General features: G+C 48.3%; 1 pseudogene; it reads left to right on the top strand.

The window, feature by feature from the left end:
• The first annotated feature begins 5700 nt into the window (after positions 1–5700).
• On the top strand, positions 5701–7387 carry LOC115317834 (annotated as a pseudogene).
• Positions 7388–8232: the final 845 nt, after the last annotated feature.

The following is an 8232-nucleotide window of genomic DNA, read 5'->3' as shown; positions in this document are numbered from 1 at the left end:
TGAAAAAGAGTCTTATCCGAATGTGTATACCTATCAGGCTGTCTTCTAAACGAGTTATTAAGAAATCATTCGGAATCTGCGCGTATTGTATGGATTTGATTTGTGCACACAATGTATTTCCCGCGAAGAATAGAGTCCCCATGTTTTTCTCTTACTCTGAGATGAATAGGCGAGTTTGTAATATAAGACTTGGTAAATGCGGTAATTAACGCATTTAGAACAATATAGGATAAAAAGCAACATTTTTCAGAAATGACTTCAGTACCCCTTTAAGGACTATAATAATTTTGATGACAGCTTCATCAATACTTAAGGGAATCTAGGAAAAATTGGGGATGGCTTGTTCGCGCTAACAGTGTCCTCGAGTGTTCATTCTGCCACAGTGATCGGAGGATGGTTATCTGAAAGCAACACGTTACAGTTGCTTCACGTTTTATGTCTAAAAAAACAACCAGAACACACACACTGAAACCGCCGAGTTCCCGAAGTTCAACGAAAGGTCAAATTGAAAGTGGGGCAAGCGAGGTCCGAACCGCTTGGCTCCGCGTGGAAGCCGTGTGTAATTCCAACTGGCTACGCACGTGGCAGTAGTTTCTTCAAACCTTATGCTGGCTCTGCACGAAGGGTGAATAAACAACCAGTTGCAAGTAAGCGGTCACCTGACGTGCGTGCCCAATTAAAATAAGAAAACGTCTATGGGGCCCACCAGGCCCTCTGAAACGTCTGGACGAACCCTTCAAAGATTTCTTAGAGCTCTGATATGCCCGTCAAAGTTTTATTAGGGACCTGATGTTCCCTTCCAGAATTTCGGGGGTGTGAGAAGCCGGTCATTGTTTTTTGGGAGGCTTGAAGGGTCTGTGTCAATCGTTTGGGGGAAAGCACGTGACCCATCAAAATTGTTTAAACGGGCCGGTGGGAGAAGTCACGGGACTCTTCAAAATATATGCGTTGGGGAAGCAGCTTGGCAATTATGTTTCGGGCGGTTCCAACGAGCAGCCGCTCAGTGTCGCCTGTAGAAGGCAGATCCCACGTGTGGGATTTGCCTCCTAAAGCAGTTCAGTGTGCGGATAGGGGTCTCTCAGTGTCCTGTTCCTTACCCATCTTCGTACGTCCGGCTTCAGAAGATCGTCGAGCGAGCAAAAAAGACTGAGATCGCCACCGCGACGACACCAGGGACGACACCATCACCGTGCTAAGATGTTTGTCAGCGGCAGCCGATGTTGGTTTTGCGTCTATGTTTTTCACTTAACATTTCTTACAGCGTGTGTGCGTGTGGTACACCTGCTCGGTTTTAGCAGTTCAACTACCATACACTGGCAAGTGATATTAGCTAAAATGCGCAAACGGCGACCAGGCAGTGCAGCCCACGCCGTCCAGCAGGTAGCGAACGGAGGGTCAGAACGGCACATGAGGGTGTTTAAATATTTCTACTTACCCACCGCGCGCGATATCCCCCCCCCCCCCCACCCCTTTCGGCGCACGCACGGTAGCCTCGTGACAACGTAGCTTGTACTGCCTGGTAGCGGTTCCCACATTCCAACTCATATCGGTAGCCACTAAGCAAATCAGTACATAGCCTCTTATATACCGACAGTGCCTGGCAGATCGTCACAAGAAGCGGCCACCGAAATAGAAAAGGTGGAGTGGCAGACAACGGATGAGAGGAGAGCCACGTGATTGGCGCCCTGTTGCGGCGAACCGCCGAAACGCTCTTCTCCCGAGCGAACAAGTGTGTTTGTGGTCCTCACCACTGTAAAAGCTCTGCGCTGACGTCCAGGTTCCCCGAGAAATGGCTGTTTGATGCTCTGTGCTACCAGATCTTCGCGCTCTGAGTCTGCGACCGGGCACTCTATGGCTCCGTTTGTGAGATTAGGGGAGGCTTTGGCCAGGAATTTACCCAGTGGTATTCTGAGTACCTCGAAAGATATTTTGGCGACACACAGACACACGCACACGCAAACACACACACACGCAATCGCTACTAACCCTGGTCTGTCACGTTTTCCGGGAATTTAATTTTTGTCCCTGGCTAGCACTCCTTTCGTTGCGAACCCGCAGCTTGTGCGACCGTGTGAGAAGCACAGATATAATTGCATCGCCCTTCTTCCATCATATCGTTGCTTTTTGTCGGATGGTAGAAATGTAAAGAATAATTGTTAGTAATTCGTGACCCAGAAAGTAATGAAATTACAATAGCATTTACATTTTCGAAAAAAGTGATTGATTGATTCCTAAATTACAAAAAAAATGTAACGAATGACAAATAATCCTGTCACTTGCAACGGATTACTTTCATGTCTGTAAACACATCGCCTGGGCAGATGCTGTCCATGTAAGTGTCTCTATGTTACTTTATATCACCTAAAACAATCCCCTTCGTGTAAAGGCCAAAAACTGGCCATTCAAGAGTTATGATAATAAATAAAATGTTTTAAACGACCCCGGAAATGGGCAAGGAAACGGCAAAGGAACTGGTCCGTCAGAACGCCCGAGTGGTCATTGCCTGCCGCAACCTGGACAAGGTCCCAAAGGCTGCTCGAGAAATCTTGGAGGACACCAGACAACATGCTATCATCAATCAATTCATCTGCACGTATTCAAGTCTTATAAAACACTTTGCGAATGACATTATCAATATGGAGCTCATACTCGATGTTTTAATCAACAGTGCTGGCGTGAGACGCAATGAAAGGATGTCAAGCTGGAGAATCTGCAACTACCCCACTGAAAAAAAGTTATATGAATGTATATAAGAACTGATATCAAGCGACACGTGAAACTGATATGAAATACCCAAAAACTGATATGCGACATATAAGAACTGATATGAAATACCCAAAAACTGATACACGACATATAAGAACTGATATGCAACATATGCCAACTTATATCTAGCATACAAGTTCATATGTAATATCAAAAAATAATTCATATAATTTTTTTTTTTCAGTATACGACCTGCCGCTCGGGGAAGCAAACACCTTGCTTGGAACCGCAGTGGAGCGGCTTGATTTATTGGCTTTCAAATATTTACAGCATCAGCGTTTACATTTTACTAATATATTCATCCCCTAAGTCTTTTAAAATACTCTCAGAGGTATGACATGACTGAAAGAAAATCAACATGCTGATGATATTATTCATTGCTTAGGTGCACGTCACCAAGAAAATCCGTACCTTCAAAACGACCAGTGTAAAAGGTGGAAACGCAGAGCGCAGAAGCGGGTGTGCTGTTGTATGTTTGTTGTGCCGTATATATGTGTATGCGCTCAATGTATATGCTCAGCTGATACTAGTGAACGTATGCGGAATGTAACTACATGTGTCTATAACAAAGGTGCCCACAGGGCCCGAAGTGTAATGGTTGGCGTGAGCAAATAATAATATTTTTGTAGTTCATGAGTAGTGTGATACCTAGCGCCACCTAGCCTTGCTGAAACTGATATGCGACATATGAAATTGATCTGAAATATCCAAATACTGGTATAAAAAAAAAGTGTCCAATAAACGTATCACAAATTATATAAAATTTTTTAGTAGTGTAGTGACTCTTGTCTTTAAAATAATACATTACTTCCACAAAACAATTAGAAACATATCGCGTTTCTTCGCTCAGTTATGGGAGATCACTTGCAGGATGCCTTGACGAGATAATTTAAATGTAAAAATTTGAAGAATAGGGCGAAACATATCGAATAGAACCGAAACAGTTTTTTTTTACGTACCGAAAAAATATGGGATTTGAACGCTCTTTAAGGTTTCCGTTAGCTGTCGGAGAGCATATTTTCACCAGTGGTCATAGTACGCAACCGCCGGCGCACTGCCCCTTCGTAAGAGAGAAGTCTGGTGAGTCGGAGAAACGAAAACTCTGCTGTTTAAATAAAAATGCGAGTACAAGCTTTGATTGTTGGGCTCACGTCTCTCATCCGAAGCACATCTGTAGGTGCACGTTAGTTGCGGGCTTTGACCACGAATAAATAGCAAGACCACTGGTGCGAAACCAGTCTAAAGTACGTTTTATTTCTTTTTTTTTTACGCTGTAAAATGCTTTACGTGCCTCATATATTTGTAAACTGAGCCGATTTATTGGTTTCGCATGATGCATAGGAAGTTTCTACTTAACAGCCTGCCCTTAATGTTTCTAATTAAAATGTTAGTAACTCAAATGTGTTTAAAAGCCTACTTAAATAGGGCGTCCTACTTATTCCTGAACATGCTCTCAGGCAGTAACCAATAGGACGTCACTCTTCTTTCTAATCTACACGTACCTTCTGCCAGACTTGTACACGTTACTGAAAAATAGTAAGGAATTACATCTACAATCTAAGAAAAAAGTTGGCCTCAAGGGACTAACGGCAGCATTTGGTCCTCTGAACTCCCAGTTGCTCCCCGGAAGGACCATCTGGCTCAAGCTAGGTTCCGTGCGCAAAAGCTGGGGACTAACTGCGCTCGACAAAAGCATCCATTAGTCCCCCTCAAACAGTGTGCATCTGTATGATTTAGTTCCCGAAGGCAAAAGGAATGTTCGCCAGGAGGCCGGGTGATATTTCACTTGTCTTGAGGATCGTCGAGACACAGCCCAGCACGGCTGAAAGTGTTGACAAAACTCGGACGAGACCGGCGAAGTTGTTTAATGTGCCACGAACGTTCAGACATTACATTGTAGAGCTTCGCGCGTTGTGCGAATGCGAGTGAACGAATGTGTTGAATCTACTTCACCCAACTATCTCGTCAAAAATGATCTGTTGACATTCCACAAGTCCCATTTACGTAATTTGCCTTCGCGCAAAAAATGTGCATTTATCCAAACGCAACACCTCCAAATACTAACACTTTTTTTTTCTTTTTAAAATGAAACTTAACAGTTTGTAGAAGCCACGCTTTTAACACCGGAGTCTCGCAGTCAGAATAAATGGTCACTTCAATCGCTAAAACTGAGTATTCCCACCGGCGATATAAGCAGTCGCACGCTGCGACTGGATCGCATCGCAAAAAAAAAAAATTAGATGGTCTCACCGGCGTGTGCGATGAGCGAGTCCAACGCCTTTGTTGGCGAGTCGTTTCTCGAAAACTCTCGCTCCGAACGCCGTTGACTGACTCAGCCGCTCCGCGACTAGGTCGCATCGCAAAAAAGTCGGGTCGAGTAGCGACTGCTCAAATCGCGTCGCTTTTTGCCCCCGATGGTCGCTTTTGCGATTAAAGTTATCGCGCCACTAGATCGCATCGCCGGTGGGAAAGCGCCTCCGTCTCTGCGTCTCCCCGTGACAAACCTTTCTGGGTAGTCCAATGTCGAACTCAAAAGCCGCAACGACACACTTGATGCACGGCCCATTCCACTTAAAGAGCACATTCAGGGGCAGTATCCAGACGCCTTCATGCCATCGCCGTCGCTGTTTCCGATAACATTCCAGATGAACAACGAAGAACGAACCACGCCCGGAACGTCACACCTGGCAGCACCCTACTAATACAAAACAAATGCAAACTAGGAACAAAAAAAAAAACACCCGAGAAACCTGAAAATGCTTAAGAGAGAGAGAGAGAGAAAAAAAAGAAAGAAAAAAAAAGTGTTTGCTTGTACGTCACTCGACCGGCGTGTTGAAAGTGGCGACCTTCTCCCGTCCTTGGAGCTCTTCGGTGTGAGAGAGATCGGCGTCTCGTTCAACGAGCGGCGAATATCTGCCAGCCCTTTGCCCCAACATGGAGGTCGTCGTCGAGGGAGAAGTCATCGCCCCAGAGGACCTCAATGTGGACTGGATCCCAGTCCATACGGCCAGAAAGAAGGCTCGACAGCCGCAAGTACCCTCACCGAAGCCATCGAACCCAGCCGAGCGTCTGGCTTCCCGCAGCTCGCCAAGGCCTTACTCCAAGCCGCGCCCGCCGCAGCTCCCAAGACTACCTGACGACGACTACAAGATCGTCATTCGTCCACGTGGTGGCCTCAACCTAAGCTCCATGAGCACAGGCAAGCTGCAAGACCTTATCTTCAACGCTGCCCAGACCAACTACGACGCCGCACGCGCCGACCAAATCCGAATCAACGCTACTCAAAACTCTATACTAAAAAGCACCCCCTCCCAAGAGCGGGCGCGCACGTACTTCAACCTTCACACCTTACGCATCGGGGAGGAGAACTATCCCCTGGCCACATACGTGGCAGATCCTGCCAACACCTCACGCGGAATCATCTTTGATGTTCCAGAATACGATACACCGGACAACATCAGCCGATACCTAATCGACTACAATCACGACCCGGCTATTCTCCTTGCCCGCCGGATGGGAAGAACTAACTCCGTGCTAATAGTCTTCGACAGCCCGGAGGTGCCCCACTGGGTCAGCTACCACGGGGCCCCCTACCGCTGCGTACTATTCAAACACAAGACGGAGGCCTGCAATATCTGCTGGAAGATCGGGCATAGGGCAGATGTGTGCCCCTCGCCGACAGCCAATAAGTGCCCACGCTGCGGAATCGACAATCCGCCCACTGACCACGACTGCGAAGTGAAATGCGCCGTATGCCGAGGACCCCACCCCACGGGTTCCCCGAGGTGCAAGAAACGCTTTCAAGAACACCCTGCCATTCGCCGCCGTCAGGCACAACGCCCGGTGGGTGATTTCAGCAAAAGGTCAACCCCACCGCCCCCCCCCCCCCCCGTGGCAGGTCCAGGGAACGCAAATCATACCCTCCGAGCCCGGATTCCGATCCCGGTCCCGTACTCACTCCAGACCCCGACCACGATCCAGATCCAGGTCCAAACCGCGCCAGGTCCCGCAAGACGAGCCGCCCCGACAACCAGCGGCCACCAAACAGGTGAGCTGGGCTAATGTGGCCTCCGGTTCCACGGGTGGTGATGCCAGAGACAACGAGCTCGCGGCTCTACGGCGAGATCTCCAAACCCTCACGAAATTAATCACTGCCGTTCAGAAGAAAAATACTGAATTACGAACCCTAATTAAACAGAAAGAGGTTACCGCTCCAGCACCCACTCCTGTCCCTCTCCCACAACCCGTTGCGGTCGCCATACCCTCGCCTAATAGCGCCGCCCAACCTATCAAGCGTAGAGCAATCGATACTAATGACGTCCAAATCGTAGACGAATTACGCCGACTCTCAGAGTCAATGACCGAAATGTCTCGCACTTTCAGTGCCAGACTACGAACCTTAGAGCAAAACGTTCACAGCCGTTTTACGGCAATCGAAGGCATTGTTTCAAAGCGCTCCTCCGAATTGGCCCAACTCACCGGTCAAATGGAACAACTCACCAACCTCTCATCCCAGGCGGGGTCCTCCAATCCTCCACCACCCCCACTATCCACACCCTACCTCCAACAGTGCATCCCTGAGTATGGCTTTACCTCTCCCCCACCCTCCATGCCTCAGTAGACACTAAACCACTATCTGGCAATGGAACTGCCGCAGCTTCCGACGGAAATGTGGCAATCTCCAACATTACATACAATCCCTCGAAACACCCCCCGATATCATAGCGATTCAGGAAACTCGCGGCCTGGTCAAACTTGCCGGCTATAGAACTTTCCGAAATCCTGATAATAAGGAACCCAATACCGCCATCCTCACACCTAGACACCTAACCGCTTCATACAAAAGCCTTGGCGGAGTTGACGTCTAGCACGACTTCCTGGAGATCCTTCCGCAGCGGAAAGGCGACCCCCGTCTCTATATACTAAACGTATACAGCCACCCGTCGGCTCGCAAACACAGATTTGGCGTTCTCTTTTCCCGTGCCCTAAGAGAGGCGGGTCCTCACGGCCTGGTCATAGTGGGAGATTTCAATGCCTCCCACACGGCATGGGGTTACAGGACATGCACTCCCAAGGGTCGGGATATATGGACCCAAGCGCAACAACACCGTATCACCCTGGTAACCGACCCCCTCCAGCAAGCACGAATAGGTACCAGCGTAACGGTTGACACGGCACCGGACCTAGCGTTCACACACAACACAGCCCTCTTAAACTGGCGAAATCTCGGAGAACCGCTAGGTAGTGACCACTACATACTAGAAACCACGGTAGGGGGTGCCTTGGAAAATCCCGTCGCAACCGCCTCTGCATTACTAAATGAAACGACTTTAGGGCCAGTAGAGAGGCATCTGCAACCGAAACCATTACCAACCTAGAAGAGTGGACCTCCACTCTCCTAACAGACATTCAACTGAACACCACGGACATCCCAGACGAAGCCCACTTAGAGGCAATAGACGCCCG

Source organism: Ixodes scapularis, unplaced genomic scaffold (assembly GCF_016920785.2).
Source record: "Ixodes scapularis isolate PalLabHiFi unplaced genomic scaffold, ASM1692078v2 PGA_scaffold5__190_contigs__length_132052651, whole genome shotgun sequence".
NCBI classification, from domain to species: Eukaryota; Metazoa; Arthropoda; class Arachnida; order Ixodida; family Ixodidae; genus Ixodes; species Ixodes scapularis.
The sequence above is the reverse complement of the archived record's forward strand: the minus strand, read 5'-3'. Positions and strand labels throughout refer to the sequence as shown.